Consider the following 12280-nt stretch of genomic DNA (forward strand, 5'->3'; position numbering starts at 1 on the left):
TTCCGTTCTTCCTTTTTCACATGTGAAAAGCAGCCATACTATCTGCATGGTTCTTAAAGTAATTTTATTGGAGTTTTCTAACCTCTACCAATGGCATCTTAATCTTCTTTTTGGGCTTATTTCCGTTTTATAGGGACATCCTGCTATCAAAATTTCAAGACGAAGATGAGAGCTGGCCTGTCCTCCTCAAGCAATGCTAACAGAATCTCAATACCTTTTGTTAACCCTTTGGAAATGCCAAGTAATGATTTACAACTCCTCACCCCTGCAGGGCCTTTGTAAAGAAATCACCCAGACAGCGTGAAACATTCCTGAACAGTGTAATGCAGGATGCAGGGCTGTGGGTGGTAGGAGTGGCTTGGAGGCTTTGAACACTCAGGACGAGGTGTGAACCGTCCGTGAAGAAAGGGATCAAGAAAAAAATAACAGAGTTCAAACTTGAAGCCTGTACCCTAGATTCCTCAAGAGTCAAGCTGTAGAAAAGAATCACATCCTGTATTTATGAAACATAATATTTAACCAGTATTGAACAAATAATATATCAAATACACTCACGTATGAACATATACATTACACATACTAAATATATACACGCATTCTTTCTTTTTAGGGGTGGTTTTCAAAACAGAACATTTTAGAGAAAGGATCAGCAATCTTTTTCTAAAAAGGGAAATAGAGTATATATTTTAAGTTTTGCAGGCTACATCAAAGCTCTGTTTCAACTAGTCATCTGTACTGGTATGGCTCGAAAGTAGCCATTAACAATATGTAAATGAATGTGTGTGGCTGGCTTCCAATAGCTATTTATCCGCACTGACATTTGACTATCACAATTTTCATGTCATTAGATATTATTCTTCTTTTCGTTTTGTTCAACCATTTAAAAATGTAAAAGCCATTCTGAGCTTGTGGACTATATGAAAACAAGTGGTGAGCTGGATTTGGTCCACGGGTCATAGTTTGCTGATTCCTGCTTTAGAGGGTCAGGGTCCGTGACATAAAATAAAACGTTATGATATCTAAAATTTGAAAGTGTTTTAGGGGCCAGCCTGGTGGCATAGTGGTTAAGTGCACATAATTTGCTTTGGCAGCCCAGACTTTGCAGGTTCGATGTTGGGAAAGGACCTATGCACTGCTCATCAAGCTATGCTGTGGTGGTGTCCCACATACAACATAGGAGAAGATGGGCACAGATGTTAGCTCAGGGACAAATTTCCTCAAGCAAAAAGAGGAAGATTGGCAAAGGACGTCAGCTCAGGGCCAATCTTCCTCACCGAAAAAAAGAAGAAGAAGAAGAAAGTGTTTTAAATTTGAGGAAATCTCCCAATACTCAACATAATTCACTCATTGTAGTGAATGTGGCTATTTTAGGGTGCTAAACTAATCACAAAGTAGCTCTATATTATTTATGTTTCCTCAGCATATTTGCCATCCTTTGCCAAGTTACCTGCAATTTTGACTATTTTTTAAAACTATTTTGCACCAAAGAGTCATCGCCTCCATTTGAAATTTAATACCACGTATTGAAAATAGCTACAATAAATGGCTATCAAATCTAAATTATTAAATAAAGCTAAAAGCAAAGAACTTCATATCATGTCCTTATCATATACGTCATCACACCCAGCCTTCCATTTGCTGAAGTATTTTATTTAATTACATTCCTTCGGCCAAAATTCTCTTCACCACAACTATCTCATTGCTAGAGTTTTAAAGTGAAAACTTGGGAAAATCTTAAGGCATATATATTAGATTAATATGTGTATTAATCTAGTTCCCCAAATACAAAGAAGCAAATGGTTTGAAAGAAATCAATGACTAGAAAAGAAAACAAGAAAATGTAAAAATCAAACATAAATTGTCGGTTAAAAGTGCACACGTTCCACTTCAGCTGCCTGGGGTTCACCGGTTTGGATCCCGGGTGTGGACATGGCACCGCTTGGCAAGCCATGCTGTGGCAGGCGTCCCACATATAAAGTAGAGGAAGCTTGGCACGGATGTTATCTCAGGGCCAGTCTTCCTCAGCAGAAAGAGGAAGATTGGCAGCAGTTAGCTCAGGCCTAATCTTCCTCAAAAAAAAAGAAAAGAAAAAACTTATAAATTATATTATATTAACTCAAGGTATTTGTGTTCATTTTTCCTGTGTTTCTTTCCTTTTTTTCCCCCTAATGGTACTTATATTAGTTATCTATTGCTGCACAATAAATTATCGGAAGCATAATGGCTTAACACAACACACACATTTCTCACCTCATAGTTTTTGTGGATCAGGAGTCCAGGCGCAGCTTAGCTGGGTTCCCTGCTCTTAGTCTCCAAAGGCTGCAGTCAAGGTGTAGGCTGGCCTGTGTTCTGATCTGGAGCTTGGCGTCCTCTTCCAAACTCACATGGTTGTTGGCAGAATTCAATTCCTTGTGGTTCCTTGTGATTTCAGGACTGAGGTTTCTACTTTCTGGTGGCTTGTTGGCTAGAGGTCACCCTCGGTTCCTAGGGCCCCCACAGTTCCTTGGTCAATGGCCCTCTCAAAACACAGCAGCTTACTTCTTCAAGGCCAGCAGGAGACCCCTTCTTGCTCCAGTGCGCTAAGAGGGAGTTTTATGTAGTGTAACATAATCAAGGGAGTGACGGTCTCATCACCTTTGCTGTATTCAGTTGGCTGGGAGTGTAACCGAAAGTTCGGTCTCTGAACCCGATGCCAATCCAAATAACGAGAACAGAGTCTTGAGTGGAAGAGGAAAGGTTTTTACCATGCCAGGCACAGGGAGCAAAGCAAGGGCTCATGCCTCAAAAATTGCTAGCTCCCCGATGAGGAATGGGTAGGGATTTTTATTTGGGGTTTTGGGTAGGGGAGGGGGGAACATGTAGCTTGTGCAGCTGGGTGCTTTCCCACCAGCCTGCGTTTGGCCTTGAGAGGCTGCTTGCAGCCAGGCAGGGGGGAGGGTGAGACAGGAGGATGGCAGGTGGGCGTCCTTCGCCATTGTCTCGTCTTCTTGTTTGAGGCGGGTTCAAGCGCCGGGAGTGAGGAGTTGAGGTCTGGGAAGCCTCCGCTCCTTGATACTCTTGAGACAGCGGCTTTCCTGGCAAACTCAAGGACACATGATTAGCTAAACTTTAGTGGGCCTCCAACTCCAGGCCCCCTGGGCTTTTAACAATTTGTAACTCCCATTTAGTTGTAAAGCTCAAGGAGTCCAAGTTTAAAGAAACAGGTATTTACATATGAGTGGAGCTAAAGCAGCAGGAAAGGGGGTGGTGGGTTTTAGTTTTAACCCCATATATGCTGGGTTCAACGTGGGGGAACTGATATCAGGGCTGATGTTAAGAGCCTGTAACAGGAGCAAGTCACAGGTTCCAGCTGACCTCAAGGGGAGGGGATTATACAACGTATGACTCATTGAGGGCCTCTTAGGGTGTGTCCACTACAATACTACTAATACTGACCCAAAATAAATGATCTCCGTGACTCAAACATTAGTCATATAAGAATAATATTGGGGTATGCTCTTGAGAACGGCTATACACTGGTTCTACAATCCAATCTGTGAATATCAGCTTAAGAAGCCCTCTGATTAGTGCATAAAACTATAGATCAGAGTTTCTCAGTCCGGGTACTACTGACATTTTGGTCAGAGGGTTCTTCGTTGTGGAGGACTGTCCTATGCATTGTAAGATGTTTTGCAGCAACTCTGGCCTCTACCACCTACATGGCAGTAGTACTCCTTGCCCTAGTTGTGACAACCGAAAATGTCTCCAGACATTGTCAAATGTCCAATGAGAGGCAAAATCATCTCCAGTTGAGAAGCGCTGCCATAGGTAATTCCAGTCTTTACTTTTGTAAGATGTGATCTGAGCCAGTCTTGGAATCATTGAACCATAGCATGTGAAAGTTACAGTGGTCCTTAGGGTGTTTTCAGAGAAGAAAGAGAGAAATAAATGAATTGGGGATGTACTTTGAATATTTTTGAAGGTGTGGAGGAAAAAGAAATCTAGGAAGAACATGTTTCTGGCTTGGCTAAATTTATAAATGGTAGAAGCATTAGCTGAAAAATGGAACAAAGGAAGAGGCGCAGGTCTAAGTATTGTATAGTGAAGAAGAAGGAAGATGACATGCTGAGTTTGAGTATTTTATGGAACATTTGAGTGGATGTGTGCAACAAACAGTTGGATATATAAATCTGAAGCTCTGGAATGAGATTAGAACCAAGGGCCATTGGTGTTTAAATGGTAGTTATGAGGAAGAAAGGAGTGGTTGAATTCACTCAGGCACAGCATATAGAATAGACAGAGCCATGGTCTGGATGGAGCCCTTGGGATATGAAAGATAAAGCAGGAGATGGGGAAGTTCACTATAGACTTCAAAAGAGAATAGGCGGGGGGCTGGCCCGGTGGTGCACCGGTTAAGTTCGCACGTGCCGCTTCTTGGAGGCCCGGGGTTCGCCGATTCGGATCCCGGGTGCGGACTTGGCACCGTTTGGCAAAAGCCATGCTGTGGCAGGCGTCCCACATATAAAGTAGAGGAAGATGGGCATGGATGTTAGCTCAGGGCCAGTCTTCCTCAGCAAAAAGAGGAGGACTGGCAGTAGTTAGCTCAGGGCTAATCTTCCTCAAAAAAAAAAAAAAAAAAGAGAGAGAACAGTCGGAGTTAGGTTGAGGAACAGGAGAAATGAGAATGATACCATGAAATTGAAGGTAGTTGATAGTTTAACCAAAGAAACGTGATAATTGGTGCCAAATAGAGCATCAAAATCCAGCAAAATATCTATTGGATTTGATAACATGAAATCAGTTTCCCAGATTTTTCAATGTAAAGTCTGGAGGTGAAACTTTCAAAGCCCAGTTAAGTCTCCTTACTTGATGTTAACTTGCTTCGGTCAGGCCAGTTCATACGGATCTGTTACACAGACTTACTAAGGTCCTGGTCACGCAATAATATTGCACAATTTTGCATTTCATCACTGTTTTATCAAATATCTTGGCTTTCGGTTCAAAGGGATCTCAAAAAAATGTGTAACTCCCTTTGCTCAACTTTTGTCTTGCATTTTACAGAGACTCCATAAAGGGAGTGTTGTTTAAAGCTTGCTTAAGACCACGGTTGTAAAGAGCTTGAGAGAACCAAAGTTTAAGACTATTAACTTTTAAACAACACCATTGATTTTCAATTCATTGTTCTTTATTCTTGGTTGTATGTCCATATATATATCTTTGTTAAGTATTTGCATTTTAGTAGTCTATATAGGAGTTGCCGAGTATTTTATTTGGGTCTTTATAAGGAAATAGTATGTGTTTCTAGAAACTTATTTTGAATCTCAGTTTTGAAAAACTCGTCACTTAATTGAATAAATTACATATGCTCATTATGTTGATACTATCAGAGGGTCTAAAGTGAAGTCAGTGATCTCCCCTTTCACCACACTCCAATTCCACCCCTGCAATGTAACCATTGTTTGGAATATAATGTGTTTTCTTTCATCCTTTTTTCTTTTTCATGCACATGTATAAAAACAAATATACCCTTAAATGGTTGGGCGTTAAGAAAACAGATTTTATGAAATTAGTATGATAAAATACATATTATTATGTGTATATTTTTAAATTTAACACTGTATCAAGGATATCCTTTCAAGTCAATACATTTGGCTCTACCACATTCACTATAATAGAAAGGTGGTATTTCGGAGTATCGATGTGAAGTTATTCATTTAGTCACTTACCCATTGATGCATATTCATGTCATTTTCAATTTGTTATAAGCAATTCTTTAATAGTGAACATTTATGGTTTATGTGGGCACATTCAAGTAACGGTGTTTTCTATATTTAAAATATTGTTACATTGTGGGTGGGGGGGGGGGCACCTCTCTCACTTTCCCTGATCTGGCTTTGCTTTCTCCTTTCACTTTCTGGGACCTCCACTACTTTTAATTGGCTTCTGGGTACATTTTTAAACCCCTTAGATCAGTCATCTACCAATCACAGCAGGCATTAAAGGTTGAGTTTTAGCATTAGACATTTTTTGGAATTATTTGTTGCTTATATTTTCAGACATTTAACCTTTTCTCTGTGTTTTGGTATTTCTTGACTTGCCAGGTGCTCACAGTGCCAATAGCTTGGGTTCCAGGCAACCAGGATTTTTCATCTATGGCAGCTGAAAGTGGCATGTGCTTGGTGCCTCTAGTGTTAACGTCAAACCTGGGCATGGATAGTCTTTAACGGAAATGACCAATTAAGCTAAAATAAAGTCCGCTCCTTTCACTTGATCTTAGCCACTATCTGTTACGTCAGTCATTATGGAATGCTTCGGAAAATATGAATACTTGGCTAATGGTTTTATTCTGCTACAGTTTTCTTAAACCACTTTTTACTTTTTAAAAAATGTTTCTTTTTCTCCATCAGATTTGAGTACGTTGATGAGTCTAACTAAGATTGTGTGAAATTAGAATACTAGCAAAATAAGGACCCAGGGAACTGAGAAAATTACTTAAAGAAATCCTACTCAGAACGAATGTTCCTTGTGTCCCTCCTTGAATCCACTTTCACCGTGTTGGATTTCTTGATGTGGTCAAGTATTCAAACCTAGAAAATCTATAGGAATTTTCAGTGAGACAAACGCCACTGATTCCCATCCGTTCTATTTCATGCCACATAATTGCTAATAACTGGTTCCTAATGTACATTTTGAACATCAGATTTTGTGTGGAACATACAAAGGACTGAATTACATAATATTTTTCTCTTCAATAATCGTGCTATAAAAATATTAAGGAGCTCAGAATTGGGCTCTAGTCAGAGCTGTTTACTAGCCATGTGATCTTGGTCAAATCATTTAACCTCTTTCGGGCTTTGGTTTCTTTTTTTTTTTTTAAAGAGTGAAATGGTCTCAAACAGGACAGTATCTTGAGAAACTGAAGCTTTTTAAAGATTTTTTATTTTTCTCCTTTTTCTCCCCAAAGTCCCCCGGTACATAGTTGTATATTTCGTTGTGGGTCTTTCTAGCTGTGGCATGTGGGACGCTGCCTCAGCGTGGTTTGATGAGCAGTGCCATGTCCGCGCCCAGGATTCGAACCAACGAAACACTGGGCCGCCTGCAGCGGAGCGCGCGAACTTAACCGCTTGGCCACGGGGCCAGCCCCTCGGGCTTTGGTTTCTTAATGTATAAGTCGAGGGGGAAGGGAATAGATTCTCTAAAGAATTTTCTAACTTGGAAATTGTATGACCCTTAAATTCTATTGAGGATAGACTCTCATTAAACTTGGACCAGTGATGTCCCCTAAAATGAAAAAAATCTTGGTATGATTCCCACTGTAAGGTGTAAACGTTCTGAAATTAAATCAATAAAGTGGAACCCTTGCTGCTCTTTCATATGCATGGTTATGTCGTGTGGTGTTAAACAGCTGCTGTGTTCTATCATGGCTGTAGCCCTTCAGTTCTGGTTGAAATGACTTGTGTGTGTACACTGAGAAATAAGGCTAATGCTTGATTCAGTGCCTTTATAAATCAAAGATTCTATTACAGGCAGAAAATAGCCCAACCATAGCTATTCTATTACACTTCAATGGCATTAGAAAAGAAGAGAATACATCAAGTGGAGACCATAGGTCCTCCCTTCTTATTCTGCAATACAATAAAAAGGCTATGTAGGTTTTAGGAGTTTCTCCTATCCAGTGGTTAGTGCATTGACACTTATGTTGAATGACATTGTCCAAGATGTACCTCTACTTTTTCAGAATATCAATTCTCTTCTGTGCTTTGGTAAATAAACTGACTTTACTATACAGAGTACAGGGGATCAGTTTTTCAATCCAGCTCTATTGGAGTTTTACTTCCTGATGGCTAATGGGGAACGCCTGCATAAAATCTGAATTAGGAGAATAATATACATGTCGTTTTTGTATTTGTATATAAAATGAGTTGATTTGATAAAACAATTATATTTAATATAAAATTTTAGGTGTAAAATGATCCTGAAGGCATTATTGTTGTGTAGTTTATCCCCACTCTTCCAGTTATAGCCTAAGGCCCCAGGCCTGTGTTTTATCATAAGGAGAAGAGTTAGACATTTATCCTTAATATTTCCTCCACAATTTTAAGAAGACAAGCTTGGAATTGTCATTAAAGCTGCTATTTAAAAATCGACAACAACTGTAGGCCTCATATATAGTAGATTGAGTAATTCACTCCACCTCAGTTCCTTTTAACCCAGAATTTCGAATTCATAAAATTTATCTGGTATAGGCAATCAATTAATTTTACAACAGGCATGATATTAATAAATTATTTCACAAATGAAGCCTGTTCATCACAGATTAGAGCATCACAAACTAGATGGCAGCAACTATGGAAAATATGTGATGACAATCCTACTTTATAAAATTTCAAAATTTATAAGATGAAAACAAAAATGACAGGGTTAAGCCCAATGTTTAGAAACTTTTAGGACACAGGAAGGGTTAAGAATGAGACAGTGAGTGACAGAGAAGGAGAGATGGGGATAAAAATAGGTATTCTCAAAACCATAACCTCCCAGCAGGCCATAAATCTGGCTGTTATCTTGATTGTCTCATTAAAATCATTCAATTTTGAATGTAGCCACCACCCATTCTATAAAATAGCAATGAGAAAATAGTGTTTCCTTGAGAGCTTGGTGGAATATATCTACTTTTTAAAGATATAAACTGGGGGCCGGCCCCGTGGCCGAGTGGCTAAGTTCATGCGCTCCGCTTTGGAGGCCCAGGGTGTTGCTGGTTCGGATCCTGGGCGCGGACATGGCACCACTCATCAAGCCATGCTGATGCTGCATCCCACATGCCACAACTAGAAGGACCCACAACTGAAAATATACTACTATGTACCGGGGGGCTTTGGGGAGAAACAAGAAAAAATAAAATCTTTAAAAAAAAAGATATAAACTCGTGTGCTACCATGTTTTGTTTTTTTTCTCTTTTGCAGTTAATATTCACGAATATAGAAGCTATTTCTGGGGCTGGCCCCGTGGCCGAGTGGCTAAGTTCATGAACTCCCACCGCTTTGGTGGCCCAGGGTTTCGCTGGTTTGGATCCTGGGCACAGACAGGGCACTGCTCATCAAGCCATGCAGAGGCAGCGTCCCACATAGCACAACCAGAGGCACTCACAACTAGAATACACAGCTATGTACTGGGGGGCCTTGGGGAGAAGAAGGGAAAAGAAAAAGAAACTATTTCTTATTTTCCCTGAACAGCAACATGATCAACTTCTGTTCTCATTATGAGAAGGCTAAATAATGTTTTAATGTCAACTTAGAAAGTGGAATTTACACACGTGCTCTATCAACATAAGGAGCATTTTTATATAACAATAGATTAAAATAAGGCATTTGGCCAATAGAAGCTATACTGTTAGGAGCTGCACAAAGTTAACCCTACACGTTAAAGCAGTCCCCAGGAATCTAATTCTAAACAATATTTCATAAAATAGTCATGAAATAATTTAGTAATTTAAAACCAGAGTTGAGTTCTGTTTTATTTTTATAGCGAAGTAAGTCTGTTATTTCTGAAACCCAAAGAAATGACACATTAACACACCCCCAGTGAAGCAGAATCACTCTGACAGGTCATTGCTTGACTTTGTGGGTTAAATTGCTGCAGAATCTTATTATTAGCACTGTCGCATGGGAGGCTTCCAACTCCATTACCATAGAGGCGAGATTTCATTTTTTCTAACGGCCTGCTACCTTTCAAAATGCAAAGTTCTAAGTACAGGCCACTTTGCATAGACTCGATTTTCCTAAATTGAAAGACATTGAGCTCATTGTCAGTAACTCGTCTCAAAGGCAAACTTTCAAAATTTACAAGTTATGGAAAAATGTTGGAAGAATAGATAGATAAATGAATCACGGGCACATTTCAGAATGAAATGCTTTTGAAATAGGTTGCTGTGTTTATGGTTGGCTCATTTTACCTTCTTTACCACCTTCTTAATTTAGATCTCCCTCAAGCTGAAGAAGAATAGATGAGAGAATCCTCTTCTGTCATTTTATTTTACTGCCAAATCCATACTGTAATTTCTTTTCCACATGCTGTTTTCCAAATGTCCTGAGATTTGAAGGCTGTTTGTTTTCACTCAATTTTAAGTGTTTGTGCTTATGAGACATGAACTGGATTATGCGTGTGCATACCTGGTGCATCTCCAAGGGAAACAATAGCAAAAGTAGCTCACCAATCAACAGGCTTAAAATCTAATAGAAATGTTTACAATGTAATGCAATCCTTTAAGTGGGGTTGAGCAAAGCGTGTTTACTTACCTCTATTTTTTCATTCCTTTTCATTTCCATATAAAAAATGTTTTGCCTTGATTTGTTTTTTATTTACGTGTGCATTAAATCAAGAAACTACATGATACAATATATACATCCTGGAACTGACAGAATGCTGTTATCAACTCAAAACAATGCTTATATATTGTCATAACTATCTATCAACAGAGTAATAAAGATTATATATTATTCTTGAAGTAGCATCTCTAACAGGGCCGGGTTTGTTTTTCACCCCAAATAATTTCATCATTCCCTATCGTTCTTTAACTAAATAGGTCCCTTTGAATAGGAGAACTGAAGAAATTATTTTTCTTAAATAGGACAGCCTGTTTCATTAAGGAAACTAATTTCTGCTCCTTTTAGGATATGTTCAACTGAACCTTGGGGAGCAGTATATACAAAATTTAAAAAGAAAAAGAAGGAAGGATACGTCTGCTTTATATTTAATTTTCTTATTTTAATTGTTTTTTTCCAATTAGGAAATTCACATTTAAGCTGCATCTGCACAGCATAAAGTTGAAATAGTTGAAATTATCTAATGGATTTGAGTTTAAATAGGCAATCTAAGAAAAAAGTCAGATCTCAATGTTCCCATTGGGAAGAGATTATAGCTTATACCAGGTTGTGATCCCCCCACAGAAATCTGGGCAGTGGAGGAACCGAGATAAGGCAAGAGGAAGAAGCTAGCAGAAACACTGGGAAAATATTGCATTGGAAATTTTGGTGCCCACTGATCATGAAGAAAATTCTGTGGTGTCTTAAGTTCATAACAAACATCCATTAGGAAATTTGAAATCAGCTATTTCCACCACATTTTCTGTATCTGCATTTATCAGTGATTCAAATTCAACCTCTCTTCTTTGAATTCCAAATCTCTTCGCAAACACTTTTAATGCCTTATCTTCTATGAACCTGATGTCTATCTAGGGCTACTGCATATGGCTCTGAGGACTGCTTACTGCAGAACGACTAGATCCATACACCCTGGTGCTGGGCTGCATCCACCAGGAGGCACACGCAGGTGTGTTGTGTGGCCCAGCAGCTTCCCGCCTCTATCTCAAGGACAATTGCCTCCTTGCTGACATCTTGATTTCAGCCCCATGAAACTGATATAGGACTTCTGGCCTCCAGAACTGTGAGAGAACAAATTTCTGTTTTTTTAAGGCAACCAAGTTTACGGTAATTTATTACAACAGCTACGGGAAACTAACACATTGTCAAAAGTGTCCCATTATGGAAGATAAATTATGTGGTCACTCTGTCTCCATCTCAGCTACTGCACCACTCCTTGACTGTCCTTACGTCCCCTTCTACCCATTTCCCTTCACTCTCAGCTGATGAATATAACATCTAGTTAACCAGTAAATGGGCATGTTCAGATAACAAATTTCTCAATGTTTGGCCTCCAATTTGCCCATAATCTTCATGAATATTATTAATCTTCATCTCCCTTTTGCTGCTCTGGAAGAATTAGCCCCACACTTGCGCTCTTGACCCAATTTCCTCCTATATTTTCTTTGCTTTCTGACAACCTCTCATCTTTCAAAAATTTTCCCCATCTCTCCTGCTTTCTATTTCCTCTTTTTAGTCTGTGAACATGCCCACATACCCGCAAATATACTCAGATAACCTTTGACACTCAAATACTTCCTATATACAGGCACCAAAATGTTTTCAATTTTCTTTGTTCTAAGAACCTTAGTTTTTAATTAAATTACATGATATGTATATATTTATATATATAGTGTATACATATGTGTAGTGTAAGCCCTGACAGTTGGTTTTTTCTTTTTTGTATTGCAAGTGCCTGACTTAAGCTTTGATTGCTGAGCCAGCCACTTCAAAGAGGCATCCGCTTCACAGTGGCTATCTGGAATAAACACATTGCCAGCTATGACCAGATAAAGAGCCAGGCCCTGCCCACCCTCCCTCCACCCCCCACGCCCCTCCCCCCCCACCCCGCCTCCTTTGTTTTAGAGATCTTGGTTGATTTCCAT

The sequence above is a fragment of the Equus caballus genome, chromosome X (assembly GCF_041296265.1).
Source record: "Equus caballus isolate H_3958 breed thoroughbred chromosome X, TB-T2T, whole genome shotgun sequence".
Lineage (NCBI taxonomy): Eukaryota > Metazoa > Chordata > Mammalia > Perissodactyla > Equidae > Equus > Equus caballus.